Raw genomic sequence first — 12,629 nt, forward strand, 5'->3', positions numbered from 1 at the left:
GCCAGGCAACGTGAGAGGTCCTTTAACATATGTGACCCTTACAGACATACTGTGAGCTAGATGTTATCTCATATATACAGAGTGGCAAAAATTAAAAAGATTTGTACGTTCAGTACTTAGTAGAGTGTGTGAAAAAAGTCCCATCCTATATCGTTGTTGGGAGTATCACTGTTGTTCTCTGAAGATAACTTGGTATCTTCAAATTTTTAAATTATGCGTTCATTACCTTCTCGCTGGCAATTCCTTTCTAGAAATTCTACTTAAACAAATGTGGAAAAGTATGCACGAGACTTTGATCAAGCTTTATTAGTGCAAGAAAAAAAGAAACAATGTGAATGTGCATCCATAGAGGATTACAATACATTGATATACACTGTGTATGTATTATGGCTCCTTTATTACTAATGATCCCATATACATTCAAAACGAAACCAGTAAAACCCTGCTTGTGGATGTACACATAAAAGCTTGTAAATGTATGGCTAAGTATGAAAGGATACTATCAAACTGTTTGTAAAAATTGCCTCAGTGAAGGGAAGTTGGGAGGGGGTGATGATAAGGAAATATTTTAAGAGGGTCTTCTTAATTTTTAGCCTTTACATACTCTGTATTAATTTAATTTTTATAATGATCTTTACTATTTTTGTAGTATATATGAAAACCAGGATTTTTAGGTTGAGTTTTCAACTCATTGACAAAATTATTCCTAAATTAAGCTATAAATTTCCCATTAACAGTATCACTAAGGTACTTTTGGCTTGCACTGTTGGTGGGAATGTAAATTGATACAGCCACTATGGAGAACAGTATGGAGGTTCCTTAAAAAACTAAAAATAGAACAACCATATGACCCAGCAATCCCACTACTGCGCCTATACCCTGAGAAAACCATAATTCAAAAAGAGTCATGTGTCACAATGTGCATTGAAGCTCTGTTTACGATAGCCAGGACATGGAAGCAACCTAAGTGTCCATAGACAGATGAATGGATAAAGAAGATGTGGTACATATATACAATGGAATATTACTCAGCCATAAAAAGAAACGAAATTGAGTTATTTGTAGTGAGGTGGATGGACCTAGAGTCTGTCATACAGAGTGAAGTAAGTCAGAAAGAGAAAAACAAATACCGTATGCTAACACATATATATGGAATCTAAAAAAAAAAAAAAAAAGTTCTGAAGAGCCTAGGGACAGGACAGGAATAAAGACACAGACGTAGAGAATGGACTTGAGGACACAGGGAGGGGGAAGGGTAAGCTGGGATGAAGTGAGAGAGTGGCATGGACTTATATATACTACTAAATGTAAAATAGATAGCTAATGGGAAGCAGCTGCATAGCACAGGCAGATCAGCTCAGTACTTTGTGACCACCTAGAGGGGTGGGATAGGGAGGGTGGGAGGGAAACGCAAGAGGGAGGAGATATGGGGATATATGTATATGTATAGCTGATTCACTTTGTTATAAAGCAGAAACTAACACACCATTGTAAAGCAATTATACTCCAATAAAGATGGTAAAAAAAAAAAATAGAAACTAACATACAAACCTAGTAGTCAAAAACCAGAATGAATAGAACCATCTCACTTCTTTTAAGCATAATCTTTCCCTAATTTGAGGGGAAATGACAAATAAAGATCACCCTATAGCTAATACAAAATCAAAGCAACAACAACAACAAAAAAAGATACTTTTGGAAACTAGACACTGATTCTAAATTCATAAAAGAGGATAATATTGCAAGAATAGCCAGGAAAAATCTGGGAAAAATTAGCGAGGCAGCCATAGCCCTCACCATTACAAATATATTTCATAATGTTTTATTATGTTAAAAAAAAAAAAAAAGACGGGGTGGGGGAGGAATTTTGGGAAGATGGGAGAGTAGGAAGCACCAAGAGTCTGTCTTCCCACCCAGACAATAATTTCACTGGCAGAATCTGTTTGATGTAACTATTTCAGAACTCTGGAGTCTACTGAAGGCTTGTAACTTCCAGGGGAAGGCTTGGATGGTAAATTGCAGTTGATTTGGGTCAAGTCAGCTCTTAGCTCAGTAAGAGCTACCCATCCCCTACCTCTCAGTCACGTGGCAGGCAGCTGTAAACAGGTTCCTGAAGAACCTTGCACCAGCTTGTGGGACCCAAGGTGGGCAAAAAGGACCCCATCCTCCAAATATTGGGGCTCGCTGATTGCTGCTTTTGATCATAGAGGTGCAGATGAAGAGGTAGGCAGCCATTGTTATTGTACCTCACCCACCATTGTTGCAAACTCCCCCAATCACCACCACCTGAGGTGACTTACAGGGATTTTGAAGCAAGAACTAACGGAATTGAAGAGAGAGATAGAGAGTTCTACAATAATAGTTGGAGATTTCATTATCCCATTCTCAATAATGGATAGAACAACCAGACAGAGCTAAGTAAGGAAATAGAGGACTTAACACAATTAACCAACTAGAGCAAATAGACGTATACAAAACACTCTACCCAACAAAAACAGCGTACACATTCTTCTTAAGTGCACCTGGGACATTTTCAAGGATAGACCACATGTTAGGCCACAAATTAAATCTCAACAGATTTTAAAAGATATAACACAAAGTATTTTCTCAATAGATTTACAAAGATATCGTACAAAGTTAGAAATCAGTAAGAGAAGTAAAACTGGAAAATTCACAAATTTGTGGAAATTAAACAACAGGCTCTTATATGACCAATGGCTCAGATTAGAAGTTACAAAGGAAATCAGAAAATACTTAGAGATTATTGGAAATGAAAACACAGCAGACCAAAACTTAAGGGACACAGCAAAACAGTGCTAAGGGTGAAATTTATAGCTATAAATTTTTACATTAAAAACCAAGAAAGATCTCAAATCAACAAACTAATTTTACAATTTAAAAACTGGAAAAAAAAAGAATAAACTAGACTCAAAGATGCAGAAGGAAAAAAATAGTAAAGGTTAGAGCAAATATAAGTAAAATAGAGAATAGAAAAACAATAGAGGGCTTCCCTGGTGGCGCAGTGGTTAAGAATTCGCCTGCCAATGCAGGGGAAACGGGTTCGAGCCCTGGTCCGGGAAGATCCCACATGCCGTGGAGCAACAGAGCCCATGTGCCACAACTACTGAGCCTGTGCTCTAGAGCCCACGAGCCACAACTACTGAGCCTGTGTGCCACAACTACTGAAGCCTGCGCCCTAGAGCCCGTGCTCTGCAACAAGAGAAGCCACTGCAATGAGAAGCCTGCGCACTGCAACGAAGAGTAGCCCCCACTCACTGCAACTAGAGAGAGCCTGCGTGCAGCAACAAAGACCCAACGAGGCCAAAAACAAATAAATAAATAAATAAATAAATTTAAAAAGAAAAACAATAGAGATACTTAATGAAACCGAAAAGTGGTTCTTTGAAAAGATCAACAAAATTGACAAACCATCAGCTAGATGGACTAAGAAAAAAGGAGAGAAGATGCAAATTATTAAAATCAGAAATGAAAATGAGGATATTATTACCAATTCTGTAGAAATCAAAATAATTATAAGAGAGTATTCTGGACAATTATATGTCAACAAATTGGATAACCTAGATGAAATGGACAAATCCCTAGAAACACAAAACCAATCAAGACCAAATCACAAAGAAATAGAAAATCTGACTTTGACTAGTTATAAAAAATAGAGTTGTAACTAGATTGAATCTGTAATCAAAAAATCTCCTGATGATAAAAGCCCTGGACCTGATGTTTTCACTGGTGAATTCTACCAAACACTTAAAGAATGAATATTAATCCGTCTCAAACTTTTCCAAAAGATTGCAGAGGAGGGAACACTTCCTAACTTATCCTATGAAGCCAGTATTACCCTGATACGAAAGCCAGACAATGACACTACAAGAAAACTACAGATCCATATCCCTTACGAACATTAATGCAAAAATTCACAATAAAATATTATCAAACTAAATTTAGCAGCATATCAAAAGGGTTATACACCATGGCCAAGTCGGATTTACTCCTGGAATGCAAGGATAGTTCAATATGTGAAAATTGATCAGTGTAATACATCACATGATCATCTCAAATGATGCACACAAAGCATTCAACAGAATTCAACACCCTTTTAAAAACACTCAACAAACTAGGAATAGAAGGAAACTACTTCAGCATAATAAAAACCATATATGATAACCCACAGCAAACATACACATTGGTGAAAGACTTGAAACCTTTCCTCTAAGATCAGGAACAAGACACAGATGCCTACTTTCACAACTTCTATTCAACATAATGCTAGAATGTCTAGATAGAGCAATTAGGCAGAAAAAGAAACAAAAGGCATCCAACTTGGAAAGGAAGAGGTAATATTATCTCTGCACATGATATATTCTTATGTGTAGAGAATCCTAAAGATTACACACACACACACACACACACACACACACACACACACACACACACACACAAACTGTTAGAGCTAATAAATTAATTCAGCAAAGTACCAAGATATAAAGTCAACACACAAAAATTAGTTGCATTTCTATACACTAACAATGAACAATCTCAAAAGGAAATTATGAAAATGACATTTACAGTAGCATCTAAAAGAATAAAATACTTAGGAATTAACCAAAAGTAAAAGACTGGTACAAAGAAAATTACAAAATGTTACTGAAAGAAGAATTAATGGAAACACATTCCATATTCATAGATTGGAAGATTTAATATTATTAGGATGTCAATGCTACCCAAAGCAATCTATAGATTCAATGCAATCTCTATAAAAACTCTCAATGATGTTTTGCCAAAATAGAAAAACCCGTACTAAAATTTATATGAAGTCTCAAGGGATCCCAAATAGACGAAACTATCTTGAAAAAGAAGAACAAAGATGGAGGACTCACATTTCCTGATTTCAAAACTTACTAGAGGGGCTTCCCTGGTGGTGCAGTGGTTGAGAGTGTGCCTGCTAATGCAGGGGACACGGGTTCGAGCCCTGGTCTGGGAGGATCCCACATGCCGCGGAGCGACTGGGCCCGTGCCTGTGAGCCACAACTACTGAGCCTGCGCATCTGGAGCCTGTGCTCCACAAGAGAGGCCACGATAGTGAGAGGCCCGCGCACCTCAATGAAGAGTGGCCCCCGCTTGCCGCGGCTAGAGGAAGCCCTCGCACGGAAGCGAAAACCCAACACAGCCAAATAAATCAATCAATAAATAAATAATAATTAAAAAAAAAAACTTACTAGAAAGCCACAGTAATCAAAACTGTGGTACTATCATAAAGACTAATGTATAGACTAATGGAATGAAACGGGGAGCCCAGAAATAAACCGTTGCATATACATATGGTCAAATGATTTTTGAAAAGGATGCCAAGACCATTTAATGGGGAAAGTTCAGTCTATTCAACAAGTGGTGCTGGGAAAACTGAATATCCACAAGTAAAATAATGAAATTGGACCGTTGCTTAACACCACATACAAAAATTAACTCAAAATGGATCAAAGACCTGAATGTGAGACCCAAAACTATAAAACTCTTAGAAGAAAACATAGGATAAAAGCTTCATGACATTGGATTTGGCAATAATTTCTTGGCTATGTCACCAAAGGCAGAGATAGCAAAAGAAAAAATAGTCAAACTGGACCTTCATGAAAATTTTAAAATATTGTGCATCAAAAGACAAAATCAACTGAGTAAAAAGGCAGCCCATAGAATGGGAGAAAATATTTGCAAATCATATATCTGATAAAGGATTAATATCCAAAATATATAGAGAAGTAAAACTCAACAACCAAAAAAACCAAAAGACATAACTCAAAAATGGGCAAAGGAGTTGAATGTATATCCCTCCAAAGAAGATATACAAATGGCCAATAAGCACATGAAAAGATGCTCAACATCTCTGATCATTAGGGAAATGCAAATCAAAACTACAAAACACCACCTCATACCCATTAGGATGGCTACTATCAAAAAAATTAAAAATAACAAGTGTTGGCAAGAATGTGGAGAAATTGGAATCCTTGTGCACTGTTGGTAGTAATTTAACATTGTACAGCTGCTATGGAAAAAAGTAAGGTGGTTCCTCAAAAAATTAAAAATGGAATTACCATATGATCCAGCAAGTCCACATCTGGATATATACCAAGAATCCTTGAAAGCAGCGTCTCAAAGAGATATTTGTACACCCATGTTCATAGCAGCATTGTTCATAATATCTAAAACATGAGAGCGGCCCACATGTCTATCAATGGATGAGTGGATAAGTAAAATGTGGTTATATTCATACAGTGAAGTATTACTAATATCAGCTAAAGTGGACTTCAGGACAAGGTCTTTTATAAGAGATAGAGGGGAATTCTAATGATAAAAGTGTTAATCCATCAAGAAGAGATGGCAAGCCTGAATGACCACCATCCTAATGACAAAGGTTCAAAACAAATAAAGGCAATAAAACTGACAGAACTGAAAAGAGAAGTTGTAGAGACTTAACAGTATCTACCCTCGAGCATGCTTTTTTCCATTTTTGTGTTCCTCCTAGGAAGTTAATTCCTGAGGGCAAGGATAGTGTATTTTCATTCTTGTATCTTCCAAAGTGCCTTGGATAGCATTAGAATCAGGATTTTTAAAAGATCTGAAAATATTCTGGAGAAAAATTTGGCAGGGTGTGTTAAGAATCTTTTTTTAAATGTTCATGCTCTTTGATTCATTAATGCAAGTCTTAGGACTCTATCCAAAGGAATCCATCCAAAAAAGCAGTTTTATACTTTAAAAATTCACTGAAATGTTCCACATAACAGTGAAAAAATTGGGAACAGCTTAAGTGTTCTACTAGAGGATTGGATACATAAACTCTGTGACAACATTCAATGTACTATCATGTGAGATTTGAGAAAATGCTTACAAGATAATGTTAAATTTCTAAAAGGAGGATACAAAATTGAATACAATATTATACCAGTTATATAAATATACATATGCTCAGAGAAAATGTAGAAAATAATAAAACCATGTTAACAATGTTTGCCTTCAGGTGGGGAAGGGATCATGGGTCAGTATAATTGCATTCTTTTTATTTTTCTGTGTTTTCCTCAATATTGGACATTAAATATGTATTGGTTTGATAATTTTTTAAAATTCATAAATGTTATTGGGGAAAATTAAAATATCTGAACAGGCTGAATCTAACACAATTAAATTTAACAGGCCTTCATTTAAGGTCTGGATCTTTGTTTTTAAAAAATTCCAGGGATGATGTGACTTAGCAGAAGCGAAGTCAAGAATTTTTGTTTATTGTTAACCCTAAATAAGTTAACCAAACAGTATAGATGTTTAGAATAAAAGCACTTATTGGTTTCATCAGGAGAGGCATGGCAAGTAGCACAAGGGAGGTGATGGATCCTTTCTGTTCTGTGTTACCCAGTCCAGAGCTAATGTATTGATCTGTGTGGGCTCCCACAGTGTGAAAAGGATACAGAGATATTGTATGTGTCCAGCAGTAGTAACCAGGATGAGGAGAGACCTAGAAACTTTGGTGTGGGAAATAGCCAAGGGGCTGGGAGGAGTTGCTGAGAAGGAGAGGGGCAGATAAGTGGAAAGCGTGATCAGAGTATTCAGGCTTTTGAAGGATTCAGGGTGGAGGAGTTGGTCATGCTCTGTGTGGTCGTAGAGAGCAGAACTGGAGCTACAGGGGAAGCTACAAAAGGCAGATTCAGCTTTGTGTAAGGAAAAATCTGTCCAAGGTGAAAAGTCTGCTTTATAAGGAATAAGTCATCCATGTCTATAGGTGTGCAAGCAGAGTCTGCATCAGGAATATAAAGGAAGAGGAAGGGGAAGAGAGGGAAGAACAGGAGAGGGAGACAAACACAGAAAAAGAGACAAAGGAATAAAAAAGAGAGGCAGAGAGGCAGAAGATACAGTTTTGAGAGCTCTATGTGAATTAACAGCAAATGACCTGACCTGCCTTCATGTCTTTGCTAGTGATATCCGGAGACGCCAGCAGATGGAGATATTACCCCAGGAAAGGCAGACTCTGCCTGACCCCACCTGAACCCTCCAATTCCTTACTTTCAAAAAATCATTTTCCTCCTCTGAAAAATAATGCTAAGAGAGAATTCCAGAAGTCTCCAAATTTCCAAACTAAATTTATAAACAAACATTTTGTGGTAAATCCTGCCTGTGATTACCCCTGACTCTAATTTAGAAGAGGTCACTATAGCTTTTGGCATTTTGGTCACTGCCTGAGTAGGGCTCCCTCCATCTTGCCCCATCCCAGTTATGTATGCATGTATGTATATGTATATGGTGTCTGTGTATTTAGAATCATTGTTAAGTAGTTAAACAATATAGGGGTATACTACAGTCCCCTTCCCAATCACCTTGCCATTAATACTTTCCTTCTCCTGACAGAGTGTCTGTCACTTTGAGTTCTTGCCTGTGGTAATTCTGGGAGCCTTTGCTCTCAAACCATGTGTCATAGTCTTCACTCTTCCACTCAGCTGTAAAGCAGCAAATTCTGAGGGCTTTCACAGACTTTGACTGGTAAAGATGTGCCTTAAAAGGGAAATGTTCTTGTACAACAGTGCTCCACAAACTTGAAGGGTGCATTAGTTATCTAGGGATCTTGTTAAAGTGCAGATTCTGATTCAGAAGATTTGATAGGGCAGGAGATTCTGCAGTGCTAACGAGTTCCCAGGTGATGTTGATGCTCTTGGCCCAAAGATCATACACTTTGAGTAGCAAGGGACATATAATATGTCCCTATATCAGGAGGGGCCAGGACTCTTCTCTCAAGAACTATAATTGACTCTTTGTATCCACTTCTGTCTTCTTTGTCACTCGTTAGCTTTTTTAAAAAATATTTTTTTAAATTATTTTTTTAGGCTGCGCTGGGTCTTAGTTGCAGCATGCATGCGGGACTAGTTCAGCCACCAGGGATCGAACCTGGGCCCCCTGCACTGAGAGTGCAGAGTCTTACCCACTGGACCACCAAGGAAGTCCCCTGTCACTCGTTAACTTTGATTTAACTGTTCATGTTTTCATTCAACCAACCAACGTTTACAGAGAATCTGCTATTTGTAAGCTCAATGCTAGTTAAATTTAAGCAACTTTAGTGTCTTTGAGCTCCAGTCCCTATACTAGGCTCCTAGGATTTGTGATGATTCAGACTCATTCCTTGCCTTGTCACTCATTCATTCAACATTTATTGAGGGTCTACATGTGCCAGGCACTGCTCCAGGAGCTGAGGATATGGCAGTGAACAAAACAAACAAATCTGTTTATTGTTTAACCCCAAATGAGTCTCTCTCCAATGGGGGAGACAGGCAAATAGTTAGACAATTAAGATTTTTTTTTTCCTTCTTCCTTTTCCCTTCCTGAGCAATTCAATCTGAAAGCCATTTGGTGGGTAGTCTTCCACTCAGAGGGGAAGGGGAGCCTGCAGTGGCCTAGAGCAAGAGTACTGGAGTCCAAGCAGGATGAGAAGTTTATCCATGTGGAAAGGGTGGCCTGATACAGTGTCTGAGCCTAAGCTAGGTGAGACGGGCATCTGGGCAGGGGGCAACCTTGTGAGGGTTGTCAGAGCCTGATCAGACTAAGGAGGGCATCTGGGATGGTTAATTTTATGTGTCAACTTGATGGGCTTCAGGGTGCCCAGATTAAATATTATTTCTGGGTGTGTCCGTGAGGGTGTTTCCAGATAAGGTTAGGATTTTTTTTTTTATAAATTTATTTATCTATTTTTGGCTGTGTTGGGTCTTCGTGTCTGTGCGAGGGCTTTCTCTAGCTGTGGCAAGCGGGGGCCACTCTTCATCGCGGTGCGTGGGCCTCTCACTATCGCGGCCTCTCTTGTTGCGGAGCACAGGCTCCAGACGCGCAGGCTCAGTAGTTGTGGCTCACGGGCCCAGTTGCTCTGCGGCATGTGGGATCTTCCCAGACCAGGGCTCGAACCCGTGTTCCCTGCATTGGCAGGCAGATTCTCAACCACTGTGCCACCAGGGAAGCCCTAAGGTTAGGATTTTAATCAGTGGATTCAGTAAAGTAGATTGTCCTCCCCAAAGTGGGTGGGCATCATCCAATCTGTTGAGGGCCTTAATAGAACAAAAGGTGGAGGGAAAAGGAATTTGCCCATGTTTTTCTTTCCTCATCTGTGAGCTGGGACATCTCATCTTATCTTCTCTGGCCCTCAGGTCTTGGAGTTACACTGTCAGCATCCCTGGTTCTCAGGCCTTCAGACTACACCACCAGCTTTCCTGCCAGTTTACAGATGGCAGACTGTAGAAACTTTCGGCCTCCATAATCCTGTGAGCCAATTCCTCATAATAATCAATCAGTTTCTCTCTGTGTGTCTCTCTCTGTATCTCTCTCTCTCTCTCTCTCATTGTTTCTCTGGAGAACCCTAACTAATACAGCATCCATGTAGGGGCTTGGGCTTGGTTCAAGGTGGGAGCCTGAATGGTATAAGAAGAGCCTTCATGTCGGGTGATGGTGATGGGAGATGTGTAACTTACAGGGGAACTGATCAAATAAGTAAATATATTAAAGCTAATTGGAACCAGGTTTCCCACTGTCAGAGAAAGAAGTTATAAATATGGGGGGGAAGAAAACCAGAATGAACTTTGTGGTGATGGACTGGAATTAGAGTTGAACTTATGGTTTCCAATATATATAGATTTAGAAATAAATCACTTTTAGTTGTAAAATTGTGTCTACATATATTCCCTAATTTGGTTAATTCAGGCCTGGGAGGAGTGACATACCAAAAGCAGACCATACTAAACACATAGATCTTGGTCTCTAAATACCATTCCCTACCAAAAGAAACCAGAACTTGGAGAAATGGGTGATTTCAGGGCTGAGGCAGGGAAAGTACAGGGTCAACTGAAATATCTTGTGCCAGAAAGCAAAGATGTTCAAAAAAACGATATGAAAATGTTAAAAGAACACAGAAACCAGCTTATGGGGTTCCCACTGGCCCAATCTGGGAAAATTTGAACTTAAAACTAAATGATGATAGTAGCAGATTCTATTCTATTGAGTAAAATAGGAATCCACAAGTCCATACTGATATAAATAAATAAATAAGTAGGAAGCGTGATGAACAGGATACTTTCTAAGTCTATATGTACCTGCCCACAAAATGCTTATTAATTACAAAGGGAAAAGAATAAACTTTACAGTGGAGAAGCCTGGTTAATACCACTTTAATAAAGTGATCAAAGTTACTATAGCCAGTAATGGGACAAATCGAAATTGTCTACCACCTGACATGATACAATGAGAACAGCGTCATATTTGTAATATTCCTGCCAAAGATGCATAAACTGAGACTAATCACTTGAAAACATTAGATAAACCCAGATTGAGGGACATTCTACAAAATAACTGGCCTATAAACTTTAAAATTTAAAATTCAAAGTCAGTGAAGAACTGTTCTGGGTTGAAGAAGACTACAGAGCTATGACAGCTAAATGCAACATGGGATTCTGGACAAGATCTTTTGCTATAAAAACATTACTGGGACAGTCGGTGAACTTAAATGGGGCATGATGATTATATGGTAGTAATGCAGCAATGTTAATTTCCTGATTTTGATGGCTGTATTGTAGCTATTTAGGGATGTTCCTGTCTGTAGGAAATACTATACATGATCTTCAGGGGTGATGGGGCATCAGGTTGGTAACTCATTCAAAAAAGTTCAGGGCAAAAAAAGTTCTTTGCACTGTACTTGCAATGTTTTTGTAAGTTTGAGATTGAGTAATTAGAAAAGAGTGATGTGCTCAGGCAAAGGGGAGCTCAGGTGTTAAGGTTATTCGGATCGTGTTGGAGGTATGTGTCGGGGGAGAGGATGAGTCTCGAAAGAAGGCAATTTGGAGAACAGAGATTAGTCAACATGGTTCTTTCCCTTCAACAGTATTTGCCTTTGACTGGGCAAAAGGGGCCCTGGCTTGGGTCCATGCTCAAAGGCCCTGCAGGCCCTGCTTTGACCCTCCTTTTGTTCTAATAACTCCCCATGTAGGAGGGAGGGTTGAATCCACAGGGATGAAGGGACATGCCCATCAGATTAGGTTTCCCTTCTAGTTCACCCCAGAATCCTTGAGCCTGCTGGGCCTCTCCCGCTGGTCCATCCTCGGAGGGTTGATTGAGCCACAGTATGCACGTCTAGACCCGAGAACTGATCATGGCCCTGTTTACAGGATTGTGGACCAAGTTTTGGGGCCTAAGGACTGATGTCCAGGTGTGTGGAATGAGGTCCTGGAGAACTGCTGTTCTCCGCAAGTCGCCACATTTAGCTGGAGCTCAAGGATTGCCTATCAGAGAATTCTAAATTTGAAGTCGGACTTTCAGATCTTAGTAAGACATATTTACACCGTAGTTGAGATAGACCATACCCTACCTAGACAGTGCTGAGGAAGAAACCCCGCACGACGTTTAGGCAAGACTTGTATGCGCTGCTCACCCTAGAGGTACCCAGCCTGAAATGCGCAGGCCGAGTGCTGGGCCAATCAGGTGCTGCGCCTTGGAGAGGCCGGCGGAGGAGGGAGCGGGACAGGGTGAGGATGGAGACCACGCCTCTCCGCGCGGAGGGGCGGGGCGAAGAGTGGGCGGGGATGGCGCTCCGAGCTCAGGGAAAGAGC

This window comes from Balaenoptera musculus, chromosome 6, assembly GCF_009873245.2.
Source record: "Balaenoptera musculus isolate JJ_BM4_2016_0621 chromosome 6, mBalMus1.pri.v3, whole genome shotgun sequence".
NCBI classification, from domain to species: domain Eukaryota; kingdom Metazoa; phylum Chordata; class Mammalia; order Artiodactyla; family Balaenopteridae; genus Balaenoptera; species Balaenoptera musculus.